Here is a 21,408-nt window from a genome sequence, read left to right as displayed (position 1 = left end):
TTGATGGCACATGCACTTTTTTAAAAAATTATATTTTATTGATTTTTTTTTTTTTTTTTACAGAGAGGATAAGTTAGAAACATCAATGAGAGAGACATCGATCAGCTGCTTCCAATACACCTCCTCCTGGGGATGTTCCCACAACCAAGGTATGTGCCCTTGACAGGAATGAAACCTGGGACCCTTGAGTCTGCAGGCTCTATCCACTGAGCCAAACCAGTTTCAGCGCCTCATGCACTTTCTGAGCAGCACTTCAAAATGTACAAATTGGAAAATTGGGTCTCTGAATGGTTTGCCTCAAAACAAGAAAAGTCCTATTGGGACGGTATCTACAAATTACCTGAAAGATGTGGGAAATGTGTCGCAAGCAATGGACATTACTTTAAATAAAGCATTTTTGATGTTTCTCTTGAAATTATCATGTTTTCTTTTATTACAAAATCCACATTAACCAATAAACCTAGTATGCACCCCTATGTTCATAGCAGCACAATTTATCAAAGATAAGATTTGGAAACAGCTGAGTGCCCATCAGCAGATAAGTGGATTAGAAAACTGGTACATCTACACAATGGACTATTACGCCACTGTAAAAAGTAATTCTTACCATTTGCAACAGCATGGATGGAGACAGAGCATATGCTAAGCGAAATAAGCCAATCAGAGCAAAATAAATATCACATGATCTCATTCATTTGTGGAATATAATGAATAAAAACGTTGAACATACTGTCCAACCTATGAGGGAAGGGGTAAGAGATCAACCAAAGGACTTGTATGCATGCATATGAACATAACCAATGTACATACACAGTAGGGTGTGGGAGTGGCTGGGAGAAGTCTCAGGGGGAAAAAGAAGATACATGTAATACTTTAAAGAAATACTTTGAATAAATAAGAGACTTATGCCCTAGCAGATTTGGCTCAGTGGATAGTGTCAGGGCCTGCAGACCAAAAGGTCCCAGGCTGGATTCTAGTCAAGGGTAAGTACTTTGGTTGCAGGCTCCTCCCTGGCCCTAGACAGGAGCCTGGTTGGGGATTGTGCAAGAGACAACCAATTATGTTTCTCTCACATAAATGTTTCTCTCAATCTCTCTCCCCCACTCTCCCTTTAAAAAAAAAAAAAAAGAAAGAAAAATATCCTCGGGCGAGGATTAACAACAAAAAAGATCTGTGAAATATTTTCACTTTAAAATATTTTATATGCGTGCAAAGCAAAGGATGTGGTTTAATTGAAAAACTGTCAGCCCAGCAGCTTCCTTTATTTTTAGGTCAGCCTTATTATACAAATTACAAAGCAAAAAATAAGTTATAGGCAAGGTGGAAGGCATAAAAAAAAGACACTGAATCAGGGTAAAAAAATGCATATTTATACAATACGTAGCAGGATTCAATGAATATTTATTGAATGAACACCTGTAGTTGCTGAAAACCAAATTTAAGACAAGTCCTTATTTTAATTTATAGATGGGAAACAGTCTTGCCTCTCCCTTCTTCAGATCTATGCCAACTGTGATTTCATGTGTATTTCAATACCTTGTTTAAAAAACATATGTATTGTATATATACACACACACACATATACACTATAAGACTTCTCAACTGAAAAGTGAAGCAATAGAAAATGTTTTGGCATTTAAAATAAAAATTCTTATTGATTTCAAAGAGAAAGAAGGAGAGATAGAAACATCAATTATTGACAGAGAATCATTGATTGGCTCCTGCACACCCCCACATTGGGAACCAGCCAGCAACCACAGCAAATACACCCTGACCAGGAATCAAACTGTGACCTCCTGGTTTATTGGTCAATGCTCAACCACTGAGTCGGGCAGCCTGGACTGTTTTGGCATTTCTAATGGAAATTTTCCATTATGTCTAACTTCCACAAGCTAAAGTTTATTTGGAGAGCGCCTACTCATGTGCAAGGAAAACCAGCATTTTTTGTTGAAAAACTTATTTGCATTGGGAAAAAGCTATATTTAGGCTTTGAAGACTAAACTCTAGATTATTCTAAATTGCACAGTATTTATAAAACAACACAATTATTTACAAAACTTCATTAATACTAATAGCTAACATTTGAGAATCTACTATATGTTAAGAACTTTCTAAATACATTATCACATTTAATTCTCACACTAAATGAAGTTAAGCAGTCTTCCCTAAGCAGTATCACCATGCTCAGCAGGGCTAGAAGGCCTATAATCACAGCTGTAAAGCTGGTTGTTCTCCATACTGCCACATAGAAAGGAGAAAGACTAAAGGGATTCACTCAACATGTTTATTCCTTACTCAAACAACAAAACCAGTATAGCATTGTTCCAGACCTAGGTCATATTGAAGGGCTCATGAGAACACAGGCTCTGCAGGAGCCATCGGTAGCCACTGTCTAGCCTTGCAAAGAAAATCCTGTGCTCAACTAAAAGTAGGCAGGCACACACCAGCACTGTGGCTACTTCTCACAAGGTTAGTATCAACATTTGTTCTGGGAGGACTTGCAGGGTCCTCTGCCAGAGTGTAGGTCAGAACTCCAAGGAAGGTTAATTGTTTATATAAAAGACTTATATAAACATGTATGGTTTTATTGTACTTTTAGATAAAATAATTTTTTAAATTTCCTGTTTTTGTTTCTATGCAACCCATGTGAAGGCAAAGGTCATTAGAGCACCATGGTGAAGGTGTTTGCGTACCTCTAGTCTCCAAACATGCACGTATCCATCTACTCTCTTCAGGCTCTCAGACCACTCAATTAAATACTCTCTCCCAGCCGAAACCGGTTTGGCTCTGCCGTGGAGCGTCAGTCTGCAGACTGAAAGGTCCCGGGTTTGATTCCGGCCAAGGGCATGTACATTGGTTGAGGGCACATCCCCAGTGGGGGGTGTGCAAGAGGCAGCTGGTCGATGTTTCTCTCTCATCGACGTTTCTAGCCCTCTGTCTCTCTCCCTTCCTCTCTGTAAGAAAATCAATAAAATACACTTTTTAAAAAAATAAATAAATAAATAAATACTCTCTCCCAGGCAACACCAGGCCGAGTGACTAGACTGCGACTCTGAGCAGGAAGACCGGGCCTTTCTTGGAGGTCAGCCCACAACCAGACTCACTGCCTGCCAGCTAAAGTATGTCCCAGATACCATGCAGGTTCACCAATGAGAGCCACATGAAAAACAGGAATGGGAATTAAACTGCTCTTTTTCCTGATTAAGTAATCCAGATATCCGAATCATTATATCCCATCGTGACTGGCCAGCAGAGCAATGCAACTATCATTCTGCAAGAAAGTTCCCACTTTAGGTAACCTTTTAGGTAACAACACACGGATTAGGGGCGCTGACTCCTCCCCCACCCACCACCTCCTAAAACTGAAAATCCAAGTATAACTTTTGGCTCTAAAACCTTACCTGGTCTACTGTTGACTGAAAAGCCTTACACACTTTGTATGTCGTATGTATGATATACTGTGTTCTTACAAAGTTATTACTACTATATTTGTTGAAAAGTAAATCCATGTATAAATGGATCTTCACCATTTAAACCCAAGTTGTTCAAGGGTCAATTTTCTTGTATTATTTCCTAAAGTGGGAACTAAAGATAATACACACGGAGTCAGTTAACCTTCCTTGAAATTCTGCCTAGTAACTCATTTTAGAAACTCAAAAAAAAAAAAAAATCCATTATGTTCTCAAATATCTAAAAATCTCTGAAAACTACAAGTAAAGGACTCATGTTTAGCAGCCAAGTATAAGCAATATAAGGATACAGTATTCTGTCAGGGTACAAACTGAATTAGGATATTAAGTATCACTTATTAAAATGAGTGAGCTAATTTTGTGCCTCCTGACATAGAAAAATTCTTTCCATAAAAGTGATCAGGTCCCATGTAACAGGCTGAAATGCCACTAAAGATAAATCTGATAAAACTGCCATTCCGTTAGTTACCCGTCACTATAGGTCACATTCCAGTTGTCCAGGTTCTGTTGAGGGTAGCAAGAACCACAATACCGTTATTTTACTAGGATGAGTAAATAGCCAGACTTCGTAAAACTGAACGTTGAAATTAATGATGCAAGACGACCTCAAGTACCAGAAGAGACCTATAGGACAGAATATACTTTCTAGTCAGTAGGATCGAGTTAAGGGATGACAGATCCAGCAATCAGTTAAAATTCAGAGCCATAATTATTGCCTAGTTAATACATACAACTAGTGTTGTGCTTTCCCTTAATCAGGAACCACAGAAAATCATGACTAATAGGTTGAGGTATTCAGGGCTTCGCCCAAAGACACAAATCCTCACTCCCAAAGTCAGCATCTGCTGAAAGTTTCTACGTGTCCTTGGATTAAGATTTCCCATTGGCCAGCAGTTATGTTGAGGATGGGGACAACTACTTTGGGTAAATCAGATTAATGGCTGAGACTCTCACCCTCCCCTCTCCCGGGTCTATTGTCTTCTTCCCTAACAAACAGGGGAACTCTGTGAAACTGCCTGATCATGTGCTCTAAGTCACGCTAGCCACAACTTACTTTGTCCAATGACATGGTCATGCAGGAGGGAAAAGGTGAAAGCTGGTAAGAATATTGTGGCAGTGAATCTTTAGGACGGTAATGCAACAGTCACCTACCTGAGATGATTCTATCACTCAATAAACACCTTTCAACTACTTTAACCAAAACTACACGTGGCATTAAAGAGAGTTGCAAAAATACAAAACAATGCTACTCTTTTCTCTATTATTTTTGGAAAAGATTTACATAAACAAGTAAGGTTTTATTCTACTTTTAAATAATTTTTTTTAATTTCCTCGGTTTTCGTTTCTAATGTAGTGAATGTTGTTGTAACCTACATAAACAAATGGTCTTTGGGATCCTGAAGAGTTTTCTTCTCGAGTCCATGAGCCCCTGCAGTTTGCAGCTGCAGTAAAAGTATGTCCATGCAGCCGAGACCGGTTTGGCTCAGTGGATAGAGCGTTGGCCTGCGGACTGAAGTATCCCAGGTTCGATTCCGGTCAGGGGCATGTTACTTTTGGTTGCAGGCACATTCCCAGTGGGGAGTTGTGCAAGAGGCAGCTGATCGATGATCCTCTCTCATCAATGTTTCTAACTCTCTATCCCTTTCTCTTCCTTTCTGTAAAAAAAATCAATAAAATATGTTAAAAAAAAAAAAAAAGTATGTCTATGCAATGTTCATGCGGCAAAAAGCTGGAAGCAGATACTTTACCTTTATGGAATTTGCCTGTGCATACTTTTTTCCCCCTGTTGGGTCTATATTATATCTTTGCTATCATAAAGTTTCAACAAAATAACACAAAAATAGAGAAAAGGTTCAAAACCACAAGGTAGGATTTTGAAAAGATTAACTAAATTGGTAAAAACATTTTAGCTAGACTGACCAAAAGACACACACATGATCAGCACAGCAAGTGAAGTCAACATCTAATATGAATGAAATTTAATGCATCTTAAAATCCAACACCTTTCATGATAAAAGCAGAAAGTGGACATAAAAGGAAATCTGGGAGAGCAGCACGCTAGCAGATACCTTGAGGTATCTACAAAAACCCACAGCTTTCATACTTAATTGTGAAAGACTGAATACTTTCTCTGAGACAGAACAAGACAATGTCTGCTCTTGCCACTTCTATTCATAGAGGAGTTTGAAGCAGAATTGGGCAAGAAAGAATTAGGGGTGGCAGTAGGATGCAGGGATCTGACAGCTGGAGCTGAAACCACAAATGTTTTCCAGAAAAACTGGATGTTTTTTGTGGGTTTTTTTAAAATATATTTTATTGCTTTTTCACAGAGAGGAAGAGAGAGATAGAGAGTTAGAAACATCGAGAGAGAATCATCGATCAGCTGCCTATTGCACACCCCCTACTGGGGATGTGCCCGCAACCAAGGTACATGCCCTTCACCGGAATCGAACCTGGGACCTTTCTGTCCGCAGGCCGACGCTCTATCCACTGAGCCAAACCGGGCCAGGCAAAACTGGATGTTTTGTGACAAGGATTTTTTTCTTGCAAAGTGCAAAATAAAATGTTGCAAAAAGGCCAGAAACCAATCAGAGAGCCACACAAAGAAAGGCCTTTCTAAGGGGAAAGACCAGAATGCTTTAATGGCAATCCATTTGGGTGCCCTTCCCGAGTGGGGAGCCTGTGTTTTCCTGCAATAAGCTCCTGCCTTCTCTGAACTCCTCTGGTTCTTGCTTCATTCTTCAATTCCATGAGACAAGTCCAGGGAAGAATTCCCCCTCAATGATTCCAGTATCAATACTGTACCAGGCAGTTAGGCAGAAAAGGAAAAGAAAAAGACATCCGGACTATAAACAAAAAAGGAAAACTATCTCTCCTTGAAGAAGACATCATCTTATATATAAGAAAACTGTTTAAGAATCCAATAAAAAACTAATACAACTAATAAAATTAGCTTGGCCAGGTTGTCTAATACAAGCTCAATATACAAAGCCAATGTATTCCCATAATACATTTAATCTAGAAAATATTCCATTTAAATAACATTAATTAAAAAAAAAAAAAAGGAAACCCAGCTCCTGCGATGGGTCAGCAAAAAACAATGCCAGGGCGCCTTCCTCTGTGTCTTAGATGACATGATAGCAAAGCTTAAAACGCCCTCAACACCTTGGTCCCCACTACTGTCCCGTCCACCACCAACCAGTAAGCATTCTGGCCCAAGATGCTGGCAATCTGCCTCTCTCCAACCTGCGTAGACCAACAAGTGAGGTGAGCTGGGCCTTGACTATGGAACCCCCACTATAAGCTGACGAGACAAGGCCTCAAGTGTGGAAGTGGCCACTGGGGGATTCGGAGACGTGTGGACCAGAGGTTGTGCAAGCTGAACAATCTCTTGCAGGTGAAAGTAGAAGTCCTGCTTTACAAGTTCTCTGAGACCACTGTCAAATCCCAAATAACTCAGGAACTGGAAGAAATGAAGTGTCAGTAAGAGAAGGAAATTAAGAACTCTGAGATATTAAGAGAAAAGGTTCAACACCACAAGTTAGGACTTTTCAGCCAAACCAGTAGAGTGGGTCCTGAGAGTATCACAAAGGCACTGGCACCCTTGAGTTGGCAATAGCAGGTGACCACAGAATGGAGGAAATCAGGACTCCGGGGCAGTTAAGTACCAATATTCTCTAGCTGCACAACAAAGGGAGGCCAGGCTGTGAACTAGGCCCCAGGAAGGTCTGGAGTGATGCTGATGCTAAGGCTTTGGGTGCTCTCCAGTTACCTACCTTATGAATGCACTTATCCCAGGCTCTCCCTCATTGGATGGACTCTCTTGGGAGAAGTAGCTGGAGTTCATCATGGCTTCCCCTCACATTGGTGTTTGGGGCGTGGTCCCAATTCTAAAGAGTCCTGTCCTCTGCCCTTCAAGCCACTCTCTTTGTGCATGAGTGTGTGTTCCCCAAATTCACATCCTCTGGTTTTAGTTTCTCAGCAGCAATCACCAGTCTTCTATGCAAATCAATTTTTGTGCTCCTTTCTTGTTTACTCCACATTTTTTTTTATTTAATAAAGATTTAAATTAAAAAATAAAATGACTTCCCCTGGCTGGTTTTGCTCAGTGGTTAGAACACCAGACTGTGGATTCCCAGTCAAGGGCATTTATCTCCCATGCAGATTCCCCAAGCTAAATCCTGCCAGACTTGTCATATGTGGGAGGCAACAAATCTGTGTCTCTCTTACAATGTTTCTCTGTCTCTTCTCCCTCTCACTCCTCCTTCTTCAACTCTCTAGAAATCAATGGGAAAAAAATATCCTCAGGAGAGAATTTAAAAATAAAGATAAAACTTTGAAACAAACAAAAATAAAAGCTATATACTCTGAATATTATAAAACATTACAAAAGAAATCAAATCCTTAAATAACTGGAGGGGGAAATCCACATTCATAGACTGGAGGATTTAATATTGTTAAGGTAGCAATACTCTCCAAATTATGCAATCCTTGCCCAAATCCCAGATTTCTTTGCAGAAATTAAAAACGTGACTCCAGCCGAAACCGGTTTGGCTCAGTGGATAGAGCGTCAGCCTGCAGACTGAAAGGTCCCGGGTTCAATTCCGGTCAAAGGCATGTATCCGGGTTGGAGGCACAATCCCAGTAGGAGTTGTGCAAGAGGCAGCTGATCGATGATTCTCTCATCGATGTTTCTAACTCTCTCTCCCTCCTTTCCTCTCTGTAAAAAATTCAATAAAATAAAATAAAAAAATAAAAACCTGACTCTAACATTCAATTTATAAAAGAATAAATAAAGTTGGAAGACTCATACTTATCAACTTAGATACTGATTAGTATTGTCAAAAATAATAAAAATGCTAACTATTATGTTAAGCCCCCAAGATAGCAAATTAAGTCTTAATTGCAGTTTCAGCCAAAGCTGGTTTGGCTCAGTGGTAGAGCATCGGTCTGCGGACTGAAAGGTCCCAGGTTCGATTCCGGTCAAGAACATGTATGTTGGTTGCGGCCACATCCCCAGTAGGGGGTGTGCAAAAGGGAGCTGGTCGATGTTTCTCTCTCATCAATGTTTCTAGCTCGCTCTCTCTCTCCTTTCCTCTCTGTAAAAAAAAAATCAATAAAATATATATTTTTTTTAAAATGCAGTTTCAGCCCAGGGGGAAATAATCACAAATTAGTGAGGTAATCTGTCTAAAAATACCAGTCAGGTGACCTTGTCTGAAACAATCCTTCCTTCTTCTGTTAATTTTCTTGCCCCAACTTGGGGGGGGGGGGGGGCTGGAGAGGATCACTGGGGTAAAGAGGGGGACTTATTATTGTCAATAAGGAATTATTTATATATATATATATATTTTTTAATTGACTTTTCACAGAAAGGAAACAGAGACAGAGATAGAGAGCCAGAAACATCGATGAGATACATCAACCAGCTGCCTCCTGCACACCCCCCACCAGGGATGTGCCCGCAACCAATGCACATGCCCCTGACCGGAATCGAACCCAGGCCAAGGCTCTATCCACTGAGCCGAACCAGTTTCGGCAGGAATTATTCTTTAAAATATTTTTTTCTTGCCCCAACCAGTTAACTATGAAACCCTTCCTTTTCCACTTATTTTTACGTAATTTTTCAGTTATGTTGGTAAGTAATACTATATTAACTTTCTATTACTTCCTGCAGTACATCTGTATTTACTAGTGGGATCGTTCAATAAAGCCAATCAGACCTTCAAATTTATGGGGCTAAATTTTAATACAAAACTATACAGGTTCTGACATAGAAGAGACATTAATAAATGGAATAGAAACCAAATAAAAACTTCACATTTATGGTCACCAGAAGAAACTAGAATTCAGAATATAAATTCTTACAATTCAACAACACAAAGACAACTCAAATTTTTAAGTCCAGGAAAGTTTTGCCCCACAGGTGTGGCTCTTCAAACCATGTCTGTGGACCCATGAAATAAGGTCACAACAGTTCAAGGTCAGGGTACATGCCCAGGTTTTGGGCTAGATCCTCAGTAGGGGCGTGCAGAAGGCAGCCAATATGTGATTCTCATCATTGATGTTTCTATTTCTCCCTCTCCTTTCCTCTGTGAAATCAATAAAAACGTATTTTAACATAAAGTCTATAAAGGTTTTGGATAGTCACTTTCTCCAAAAACAGATACACAAGTAACTAATAAGATGATTGTCACTTATCATCAGGAAAATACAATAAAAAGCCACAATGGGGTACCATTTCTTGGTCACTATGATGGCTATAATTAAAGACACAAGTGTTGATACGGATGTGGGCAAACTGGATGGAACTCATGCTGAGAACAGAAGTGGCTCACCTCCTTTGAGTAACAGTCTGACAGTTTCTCAAAAGGTCAAATGGAAAAATTATCCTTCGGAGATTTACTAAAAACTAAAAACGTTCATATCGAACCTCATCCCGCATGCCTAATGGGGAACCTGAGATGGGGCACTGAAGAATTAAAGAAAACAAGAGAATATAGTTGGGGCCAAGTGGATCACAAGGGAGTGGTCAAGACTTCTACAATGTTCTTTGCAGTTTCAAATCTGCTTCTTTCATGTTGCAATTCTCTGAACTCTTTATCAAGCTTTGTTTTGGCAGCACTTGCTGCGCCTCCCACAGCCCACATCCCTCAGCTACCTAGGACTACAAGGTGGGACTATAAGGTCAAGCTTACATACAACCATAGCCTTTGGCTATAAGTATGCTGGGAGGGCTCTGCCCTCTAAGCTGGGACTTGTATGTGGCTTTACTGCAAGAAGACCTTGCCCTCTCGTCAGTCCAAGGCTTGATCCTGTCCAAATGCTGTAGCTGCTCTCCACATATATATATTTTATTTGAAAATAAAAACTTTCAAATGTTACCATGTGACAGAGCAAGGCCCAAAAATACCAGTGGTTCTCAACCTTCCTAATGCTGCGACCCTTTAATACAGTTCCTCATGTTCTGGTGACCCCCCCAACCACGAAATTTTTGTTACTACTTCATAACTAATTTTGCTACTGTTATGAATCGTAATGTAAATATCTGATATGCAGGAAGACTTAGGCGACCCCTGTAAAAGGGCTGGTAGACCCCCAAAGGGGTTGAGAACCACTAGTCTATACTAACACATGTACTTTAATTCTCACAGCAGCATTACTCATGGTAGCCAAAATATATAAACACAATGTTTATGAACATGAAAGGATAAGAACAAATTTTGGCATATCTACACAATATAGCATTTTTTAGCAATAAAAAGGAATGTACATATGTGTCAACATGGATAAACCTTGAAAATACTGTTCTAGATCAGAGAACAAAAGACCACATGATTTCATCTGTATGATACTCATGTATGTGAATATACTTAAAACCACTGTACACTGTAAATGGGCTAACTGAATAATATGAATGCGGTATATGAATTATCTCTAAGCTACTTTACAAAAACAAAAATACACACACAGCATTTTCCTGTTACTAGCAATACATACACATGACCCAATAAGAGCTAATGGAATTTGAATTTTTGGTGGAGCAAGCAGTCAATGGGCATGATCAGTACAAGTTGAAACTGGTTAGATAGGTGAACAAAAGCAGGTAGTAAACCTAACAAGCTCAGTGACCAAAATAACCTGTGTCACAGGCTAATCATCATAATTCCTAACCACTATATGGATAGCCTATGGACAGACAACAGTTCAAAGACGACCGGGGGAATGGGGGGGATGGGGGGGTGGAAGGGAACGGGGTTAATGGAGGGAGAAAGAGGACAGAGTACTTTCAACAACAAAACTAAATTTAAAAAATTTAAAAAAAATTTCTAACTGGGCAGGCCATGGTGGGTAGTTACCACAGGCCTAAGACTTCCTCAGTAAAAGGTGTATCTTTCCCTTAAGCAAGCCGCCGTCCACTGTTCTTGTGCACTAGGGCAACAAACCTTTGAAATACTGGAGTTTTGCCAGTCCCCGGCCTGAGGTACAAACCTGAAGAGAGCACAAGATCTTGTTGCCTGTATACCATCCCTATTTATTGTAAAATGTTAATATCCAGCAATGTATCCATCTCTCCATTTTACTTTTTATTCAGTGATTCTCCACCCTTGACTTCCTCCAGCCTCTGTAATCAACAGCCAATTAATTTCATGTAAATCTTTTTCTTTGTTGATTACAAATGCATAAAAGCAAATGCATAATTAACATTCTCCAGAGCATTTTCTTAGTCTGTTGAGGTCTTGCTTCCATGCATGTCCTCAGTTAGGCTCAAATAAACTTATAAAATTTTTCTATAGGTTTGGACACCAATTAACAGATAAATACCTAGAGATACTGGGACCACACAATGAAGGGAATTGTACCTGAGAATGAAGTCAATGCTGAAGCCAAGCTCAATTCAGAGACGCAGGATCAAGCCATACCTGAAGGTCAAATTATATACCCTTTATGTGATCCAATAAATTTTCTTTTTGGGCTTAAAAAACAAACAGTAATCTACTGATGATTTCTATCTCTTAAACTTTAAGAGTACAATAATTCCTTATAACAGTTTGCTACTTTAACCACGTTAAAAGAATTTATTTGCAAATAAAGTATTGCAATTTGAGAACCATAGTGACTCATTAAATCTCTGAAATCATTAACTATTAACAAATGTCTCACTTGCTTTTCAATTTACAAGCACTCTTAGGATATTATTAAACAGTTGCACAGCTACCTCCCAACAAAACATTTAGAATTCTTTAAGGTCCACATAATTCCTTCTTTACAAGGCTTATTACAAAGTAAATGTTTTAAAACTTTTGTAATGTGTTTTATTGATTTCTGAAAAGAAGAGGAAGAAAGGGATAGAAACATCAATGAGAATCCTTGATTGGGTACCTCCCACTGGGGATCAAGCCAGTAACCTGAACATGTGCCCTGACCTGAAATCAAACCCATGACAACCACTGAGCCACACAGGCAAGGAACAAAGTAAATTTTAACTTGCATTTCTATAAACAGGGTTGGTAAACTATTGTCTCTAGCTCATATTAAATGTTTTCTATGTCTCTTTCACACAGTTTGCCTCCAGTGGGGGATGAGGGGTCTAGGAAAAACCTAGATAGACAAAAAAAAGTCTTGAAATTCACCTTTATAAAAGCCTTTTAAAATAATAGGTTAGCCGAAACCGGTTTGGCTCAGTGGATAGAGTGTCGGCCTGTAGACTGAAAGGTCCCGGGTTTGATTCCGGCCAAGGGCATGTACCTTGGTTGCGGGCATATCCCCGGTGGGGTGTGTGCAAGAGGCAGCTGGTCGATGTTTCTCTCTATCCCTCTCCCTCTCTGTAAAAAAAAAATCAATAAAAATTTTTTTTTTAAAAAATCAATAAAATATATATATTTTTTAAAATAGGTTAGATCAATTCTCTAAACATTTGTTACTATTGTGTCCGTAATAATGAGATGGGAGCCTCCAGCTCTTCAGGGAATACAGAAAATATAGAGTAAAATTTTGGCCAAAATCGGTGGGGGGCTGTGCAGGAGGCAACTGATCGATTTTTCTCTCATCAATGTTTCTAGCTCTCTATCCCTCTCCCTTCCTCTCTGTAAAAAAATCAATTTTAAAAAAGTTTTAAGTAAAAGTTTGGAGAAAATTTGTCCTGCGTGGAAAATTTTGTGGAGGAATTCATGATTTCAAAAAAGCCTGCAGATAAAAACTAGAGTTGCATCTGGTACTTCTTTATAAAAACAGAACCTACAATAGGATCTATGGTGAAAACTTCTTACAAAGCTGGTTAAGTTCATGTAGAGCTTTATTTGTAAACTGAATTTTATACATCTAGTATATTGTCTTAGGTCATAAAATGTATTCTAACACAACACCTAAAATTTATTAAGCTATTACCATGTGTCAGGAGCTGTGTTATAATACAGTGCATTTGGAACAGGTCGTGACACAACAATCCAAGAGGTAGCTACTGTTAACCGAGACAAAGACAAAGAAGTTAATTATCGTCCCAAGATTGTACTGAGAGTAAAAGAATAGAGCCAAGATCTGAAGCTCAGCAGTATGATTGCAAACACTGTGGTCTTAGTCATCCCTCTTGCGTTTTATAGGATGAAACCCCAGGAGATAATCTCTCTGGCTTTATTGGTTGGTATCTCGGGGAATGGCTCACCCAAAGTTGGGCTGGTGTTCAACACCATTTGCCAGAAATAATAAAAGCAACCAAATAAGATTCCCACGATCAAAGAAGTAAACACATCGAAATTAAAATGCCAAAGGCTTAATACAAAGAATCTTCAAACAGCAAGGAGACCAGGCCAGATTGGCTCAATGATATAGCATCAGCCTTGGGAATGTAGGGTGGGTCCCAGGTTTGATTCTGGTCAAGAGCACATACCCGAGTTTCAGGTTTGATCCCCACGAGGGGGCATGCTGGAAGGCAGCCGATGAATGACTTTCTCTCATCATCATTAATGTGCTCTCTCTCTCCTTCCTTCCTCTTTGAAATAAATAAAAATACATTAAAAAAAAAAAAAAAGGCAAGGGAGCTTAGTTACCTACAGTTGAGGGCCCACATGACTGCCAGCTGATTTCTCAACAGTAACTTTGCAGGCCAGAGGGGAATGTCAGTCACCGAAACCGGTTTAGCTCAATGGATAGAGCGTCGCTTGGGGCCTGAAAGGTCCCGGGTTCGATTCCGGTTAGGGGCATGTACCTTGGTTGTGGGCATATCCCCAGTAGGGGGTGTGCAAGAGGCAGCTGATTTATGACTCTCATCAATGTTTCTAACTCTCTATCTCTCTCCCTTCCTCTCTGTACTGTACAAAATCAATAAAATATATATATATAAAATCATTTAAAAAAAAAAACAAAACTATTCAGTGATGAATAGCAAGGACCTAGAAGCAAGCAGCAAGATTAACTATAACCAGCAAAGCTATCATTTAGAATTTCAAGTCAGATAAGGAACTTCACAAACAAGAAGTATTACATGAACTGTTGGAAGGGTCTTCTTTAAGATGAAGAAAAAAAGATAAAAATTTGAACAAGAAGCTGGGCATGGACTTATGAATCAGGAGATCAAGGCACATACCTGAGTTGCAGGCTGAATCCCCAGTGGGGGGTGTGCAGAGGCAGCCAGATCAATGATTCCGAACATTGATCTTTCTTAATCTTGTCTCGATCTCACTCTCCCAATCCTCTCTGAAATCAATAAAAATATATATTGGCCCGATACCGGTTTGGCTCAATGGATAGAGCGTCGGCTTGGGGACTGAAAGGTCCCAGGTTCGATTCCAGTCAAGGGCATGTACCTTGGTTGCAGGTATATCCCCAGTAGGGGGTGTGCAAGAGGCAGCTGCTCGATGACTCTATCATCGATGTTTCTAACTCTTATCTCTTTCCCTTCCTCTCTGTACAAAATCAATAGAAATATTTTTTTTAAAACTTTTGTAAAAAAAAAAAAAAAACAACGTAAAATATATATATATATATTGGGGGGAAAAGCATCTCTTCCATATCTTGCCAAGATGAATTACCCTCCATCCTAAGCTAACATTATTTCTAAGTTTTGTCATCAAATCCATTGTGTACTGTAGTTTAATTTTTAGCCAATGCAGATTCACTTAATTATGTCCCATAGCAGATATATTAGGCTTTCTAAAAGTGGCATACTTACCTTTAAATGTACCTTTTTCATTATTGTATGTGTTCCAATTTCTCTGCAAACATGTCAGTGTCCCTCCACAAAGTTTACTTCTTTGATCCTGGGACATGAAGAAACTACTATATAATTACTTAATATAAAACTTATATATCACCTTTACTTATATTACATTTATAATAAAAATACATGGTAATCTGCTCACTTGATGACACTGCTGGGGAAAGCTGTTATTTAAGGTTGCATGAAAAGCATACTAATTTCTTTGAATTTAGAAGTGTGCAAAGAAAAAAAATAGGTCAGGCCCCACAGGTATGACTCAGTGGTTGAGCATAGACCCATGAAAGGATAACTGATTCTCATCTGATGTTTCTGAATCTCCCTTCCTATCCCTCGTTTCTGAAAAACCAATAAAAATGTATTTTTTAAACACACACACACACACAAAAACATACTAAGTCTGGCCTAAATTGCCGTTCACCATTCAAGTTAGAATTCATGTACCTTTCCGCCAGGTCTACTACTATCCTTTTATTCCCAAACAAAAGTACTCTGGCCAGGTGGCTTAGTTAGCTGGTGTGTCCTCCATTACACCAAAGAAAGGTTCTGGGTTCCTTCCTGGTCAAGGCACATTTATGGGTTCCATTCCGTTTGGGGTAAGTGAGGCAACCAAAGGATGTCACATATACATTGATGTCTCACTCCCTCACTTATTTTTTGTTGTTGTTGTTTTAATATATTTTATTGACTTTTTTACAGAGAGAAAGGGGGAGGGACAGAGTTAGAAACACCGATGAGAGAGAAGCGTCCATCAGTTGCCTTCTGCACAACCCCACTGGGGATGTGCCCGCAACCAATGTACGTGCCTTTGTCCGGAATCGAACCTGGGACCTTTCAGTCCTCAGGCCGACGCTCTATCCAACTGAGCCAAACCAGTTTCGGCAGATGTCTCACTCTCTCTAAAAATCAATAAAAACATATCCTCGAGTGATATTTTTTTTTAAGTTCCTTACCTTAATTTCATTAGATTAGTACAAGAGCCCAACGGTACAAGGAGAGAAAAAAAAACAAAACACAAAACACACACACCCCTGAGTAACTGAAACCTAAACACTCGTGCATGTGTGAGTACTGAATACAACTTAAAACTTACAGCGCACGTTCAGGTCTGCAACCCCGGGCCAATGAAGATGCACTCGACGCTCCTGCAGCATCACCTGCTCTTCACCGCGCAGACGGGCACTGCAAGCATTTAAACACACAAATGGTTTTCACTTGAAGCTACTGAGCGCAGGACCCTCGGGGCTGGTGCCGAGGGAGTCCGCGTCCCCCGAGAACGCCTCCTCCCTGAGCCCGGGGTGCACTCGCGCCCTGGAGGATGCCTCCAGAAGCGACCTCCTGCCGGGAACCGCCAACATCCCCAACATCCCCGGCAGCTGCGCGTCCGCGGGCGGCTCCTTGGTTTGGGGAGGAACAACCTCCCGAGGGGGTAGGGCGGGAGGGAACGGTCCAAACCTACGAAGCCGCACCACAAAGATTGGTTTCCCCCACCGCAGCTGCAGGAAATCACGAAAATCAGAAGCTGCTCCTACACCTCCCCGCCTAGAACGAAATGCGCCCCCGCGGCAGCTGCCGGCGACCTCCAACGGCGCAGCGGCGGCGCCCTCGGCTCCCGCGAGGCGAGCCTGGCCCCAGCCGCTCCGGCGCGGGCACCGCGCGCGGGTCAGCGGGCGGCCGGGCGGGGAACCCAACGGGGCGCGCGAGCCGCCGGGGACCTCCCACCCGGGAACCTCCCACCCGGGAGCCGCCCAGCGCCCTCCGCCCGCGCGGCACCGTCACGGCCTCCGAACAAAAGCGCTGGGCGGCCGGGCGCGCGCCCGGCTCCTGCCCGCGGGCGCCTGCGCCCCCGGCGGAGCCCGCTACCGGGGATGGAGCCGCGCGAAGGTGAGCGAGGTACAGGCGGCTCCGCGGCCCCGCACTCACCGTCCAGCTCAGACCCCGGCCGGGGTGAGAGGAGAGGCGAGCCGGCCGCCGGGGCGCCGGAGCTTTTAATCCCCTCGGCCCGCCTCCGGGGGCGGGGCCAGCAGCCAGGCTGGGGCTCCCGGAACAGCTGGGCTCCACCCCGAAAGCCAGCGCCTCCGCGGTCCTAGTGCCGCCCTGCTTCGCGGCCGCGGCTGCCGGCCCCGCCCTCCGGCGGAGCACACGGAAGTTTGCAAAGCACATTCGCGCTGCTTCCAGTGGTGTAAACGTCGCCGGCGCCAGCGAGGGTTCTCTTCCGGAATCGTCCGCGGCGGCGTGTGAAAAGGAGATTAAAGAACACCGTCTGTGGAATCGCCAATTCTTTAGGTCTGCTGTTGCAGCCGGTCTATGGACCAGTAAGACAGTTATGAGGGCGGCAAAGTTTAGCCCAAGGCAGTGTTTCCCAAACTTCTCTCATGATGAGAATCACCTGGTGGAGTTGTTAAAAATACAGATTCCTGAATCCCAACTAAGAAGTGCTAAACTAGAATTTTCGGGAACATATAGGTAAAATTGTGCTACTAGAATTTTCGGGAACATATAGGTAAAATTGTGCTTAAGTATACAATTTTACCTATATGTTCCAAAAATTCTAGTTTAGCACTTCTTAGTTGGGATTCAGGAATCTGTAGTTTAACAACTCCACCAGGTGATTCTCATCATGAGAGAAGTTTGGGAAACACTGGCATAAGGGGTTGTGGTGGTTGGTTGGTTGGTTGTTTTTAGCCTATTGCAGTAGGGAGACCGTCCATTAATGCAGAGGAACCTCCTCAAAAAAAAGGAAATAGGTCTTTATTTTTCTTTTCCTCTTTTTTTTTTTAGACCTTTTTTATAGGAGGATTTTTATAGGAGGAAACAAGGGGATCCTGTCTGAGTGACGTAAGAATGAGAAGTGACAGAGGTGTATAGTTCTTGCCATAGGGAGAGCAGGATATTCCTTTGCCCTTGAGGTTCAATTCTTGGCTCTGCTATAGACAGACAGCCCTGGGAAAATCATTTAACCTGTCTCTGCCCAGTTTTCCCATCTGGAATACAAGCGTAACACTAATACTTACCTAATAGGATCATTGAGATAGTTATATAAATTAATACACAACCTAGAGCAAAGCAGATAGGAGGTTTTCCAGAACCTAAGCCACAAGGAGCAGCAAGCAGAAATGAACCCAAGGGAGAGGGCGTTTTGTTGCCAGAAAATCTGATAGAAACCCCACTCCTTTACAGCTTCGGAAAGGTTTAACACCCAGCAAGATTAATGCCCAGGAAGCTTCAAGTCTATTTGGGACAAAATTAATGAACTCTCTGCGGTGCATCCTTGTCTGGGTTTACACTGACTTTCTCTGGTCTCCTTTACATAAATAAAGCCTGTCTGATTTCCCAAAAGTGTTTCATCTTTTCACCAATCCTAACATACAACTGAGTTTGTCACAAGTATCACATGATCTTAACTCATGTGTGGAATCTAATGAGCAAAATAAACTGATGAACAAAACAGAGACAGAGGCATGGAACAGACTGTGGAATCTCAGAGGGAAGGGGGGAGGATTGGGTACGTAGAAAGAGATCAACCAAACAACTGGTATGCATTGATGGGTATCTGGGACACAGACAATAGGGTGGTGAAGGTGGGGGTGGGGCTAGAAGAGGCCAATGGGAAAAATAAGGGGACATGTAATACTTTCAGCAATAAAGATTTAGGAAAAAAAAAAAAAAAAAGATTTGTGAATGGAAAAGGAGCTATGTAATAAATCTGACACATTCAGTGACTGAAAGTAATCTCCAAGCGTGATCTGATCATAAATTCCTAACTGGGCAGGTCATTGTGGATAGCCATCCCCCTCACCCCCCCACCCCACCCCACCCCAGGTCTGTAAAAGGTTTTTCTTTTCCTTAAGCTCATTGTTCTTATGCAACTTGGTTAACACAACTTTGAAATGCCAAAAGTAATCTTTTCCAGACCTTAGGGCAGCCATCCTTAAGGGATACATGATTTTGTAAACTATTCTATCATCCAATCACAATGATTTTCCTCCTTGCTTTCTCCCACCTTAATTCCAAATCCAAAAATAACTGCAAAACTGTCATACTCCAGAGCACTAGAGATCTTGCTTTTCAACAAGTCAGTTGTTTGTCTCAAATCAACTCATAAAAATTCTTGACATTCTTGTATCAAAAATTCATCAATACAGCAGCCCTGAGGAGTCGGCCAGGAAGGAAACTTGCAAAGGAAGGGCACATTATCCAGGACCTTAGAGTAAGCTTAATCAAGGGCTGGGCTTTATATAGTCTTCTCTTCTGATATTTACAACTCTGTCAAACAAAGAACTTTGTTATCCAACTGGTCTGGCTGAGGGAAGATTCCCCTAAAAGATTAGATAGCTCTCCTTGCTGGTGTGACTCAGTGGTTGATCATTGATCCATGAGCCAGGAAGAGGTTCATGATTCTCTGTCATCTTTGATGTTTTTTATCTATCGGGTCTAGTAATAATTAATGTCATTTTTAAACATTCGTTTAAAATCTTGCTTGGCATTGACTTGTATTGACATAACCTTCAAACACGTGGTATCTACAGAGCGTGTGAAGTACACTTAACAAGTTTTGCTTGAAAAAGTTTGTGTTTGGTTTGGTTTTTGTTGCAAAACTAGGGCTAAGAAGATGGCGGATGAAGAGCATATTCGGCACTGCATGCTTTACGAGTTCCAATTAGGAAGAAAAGCAAGTGAGGCTACAAAAAATATCTGTAGTGCTCTTGGTCAAGATGCAGTTAGCGCCAGAAAATGCCAGCGTTGGTTTGAGAAATTTCACGAGGGAAATTTTTCGTTAGATGACAAGAGTGGTCGAGGTCGTGTGTCCAATTTTGATCAAGAAGCTCTTCAAGCTCTTTTGGTGCAAAATCCTTAAATTACCCAACAAGAGCTTGCGACAACTTTAAATTGTTCACAAAAACAATTTCCAATCAATTGCATGCACTTGGCAAAGTCCAAAAGTTTGGAAAATGGGTTCCTCATGAGTTGGCCGACAACAACCGTAATCAAAGAGTCACAATTTGCAGTTCGCTCCTCTCTCATCAAAACCATTTGCCGTTTTTAGAGCAAATTGTTACCGGAGATGAAAAATGGGTGCTGTATGTTAATTTGAAAAGGCGGCCTCAATGGTTGGACAAAAATGAGGCTCCGCAGCCCACGCCAAAACCTGACTTCCATGCGAAAAAAGTGATGTTGTGTGTTTGGTGGAATTTTAAAGGAATTCTTCATTATGAACTTTTACTATCTAACCAAACCATTACAAGTGCAGTGTATAGTGCCCAATTGGAAAGGTTAGCCCAAGCTTTAAGAGATAAAAGAACCCGCGCTGGTTAATCAGAAGGGCGTAATTCTTCACCACGATAACGCACGACCGCATACTGCAAGAATCACTGCTGAAAAACTGCGCCAGTTGGAATGGGAAGTTCTCCCTCAACCTGCATATTCTCCTGATATTGCCCCTTCCGATTACCATTTGTTTCGTTCTTTGCAAAACTTTCTTCTTGGAAAAAAATTTAATAATGAAGAATGCCTCAAAAATGCATTGACCGAATTTTTTGCATCAAAATCACAAGAATTTTACAACAGAGGGATTAAAATGCTTCCTGAGCGTTGGGCACAAGTAGTAGAAAACAACGGCAACTATATTGTTGATTAAATTTTGTTGTGTTGTTTATCCGAGACCGGTTTGGCTCAATGGATAGAGTCTCGGCTTGGGGACTGAAGGGTCCCGGGTTCGATTCTGGTCAAGGGCATGTACCTTGGTTGCGGGCATATCCCCAGTAGGGGGTGTGCAAGAGGCAGCTGATCAATGACTCTCTCTCATTGATGTTTCTGGCTTTCTATCTCTCTCCCTTCCTCTCTGTACAAAATCAAGAAAATATATTTTTTTAAAAAAATTTTGTTGTATTGTTTAAATAAATTCGATTTAAAAAAGTATTAGAAAACGACATTAATTATTACTAGACCTAATACGTCTCCTGTGGAAATCATAGATCCTATTCTTACACTTACCAACATTTAAATTGCGTAAAGTTATCTCAATCTTGCAAGAGTGTCCCAGTAGAGTATATAGGTGTTATCCAAGGCATCCCTTGAGATAAACTTAATCAGGCAGGTGTTCAGACATTAAAGAGTAGCTAGCAAAGAGCCAAGCAGGACCAAGGGTACGCATCATCACCTGACCTTATGTTGTTAATACTAGAGGCCTGAAGCACAAAATCCATGCAAGGTGCAAGAAGCTCA

The 21,408-nt window shown here is 41.3% G+C and overlaps 1 protein-coding gene across 3 annotated transcripts in view; it reads right to left on the bottom strand.

Moving 5' to 3' along the window:
* RESF1 (retroelement silencing factor 1) overlaps nucleotides 1-17,167 on the bottom strand; it is a 38,990-nt gene extending 21,823 nt beyond the window's left edge. Inside the window, exons 1-4 of one of the 3 annotated variants that reach the window (XM_045587893.1) lie at nucleotides 17,107-17,151; nucleotides 16,277-16,365; nucleotides 15,139-15,226; nucleotides 11,834-11,893 (exon numbers count right to left, since the gene is read on the bottom strand). The gene's annotated coding sequence lies outside the window, so the exon portion shown is untranslated. Of the gene's footprint in view, nucleotides 1-11,833; nucleotides 11,894-15,138; nucleotides 15,227-16,276; nucleotides 16,366-17,106 lie in introns of all 3 variants that reach the window. The other 2 variants (XM_045587894.1, XM_045587892.1) reach the window with 2 other exon arrangements.
* Between the last annotated feature and the right edge of the window lie 4,241 nt (nucleotides 17,168-21,408).

The sequence above is a fragment of the Pipistrellus kuhlii genome, unplaced genomic scaffold (genome assembly GCF_014108245.1).
Source record: "Pipistrellus kuhlii isolate mPipKuh1 unplaced genomic scaffold, mPipKuh1.p scaffold_m20_p_3, whole genome shotgun sequence".
In the NCBI taxonomy this organism is placed as follows: Eukaryota; Metazoa; Chordata; class Mammalia; order Chiroptera; family Vespertilionidae; genus Pipistrellus; species Pipistrellus kuhlii.
This window is presented reverse-complemented; position numbering and strand designations above follow the sequence as displayed.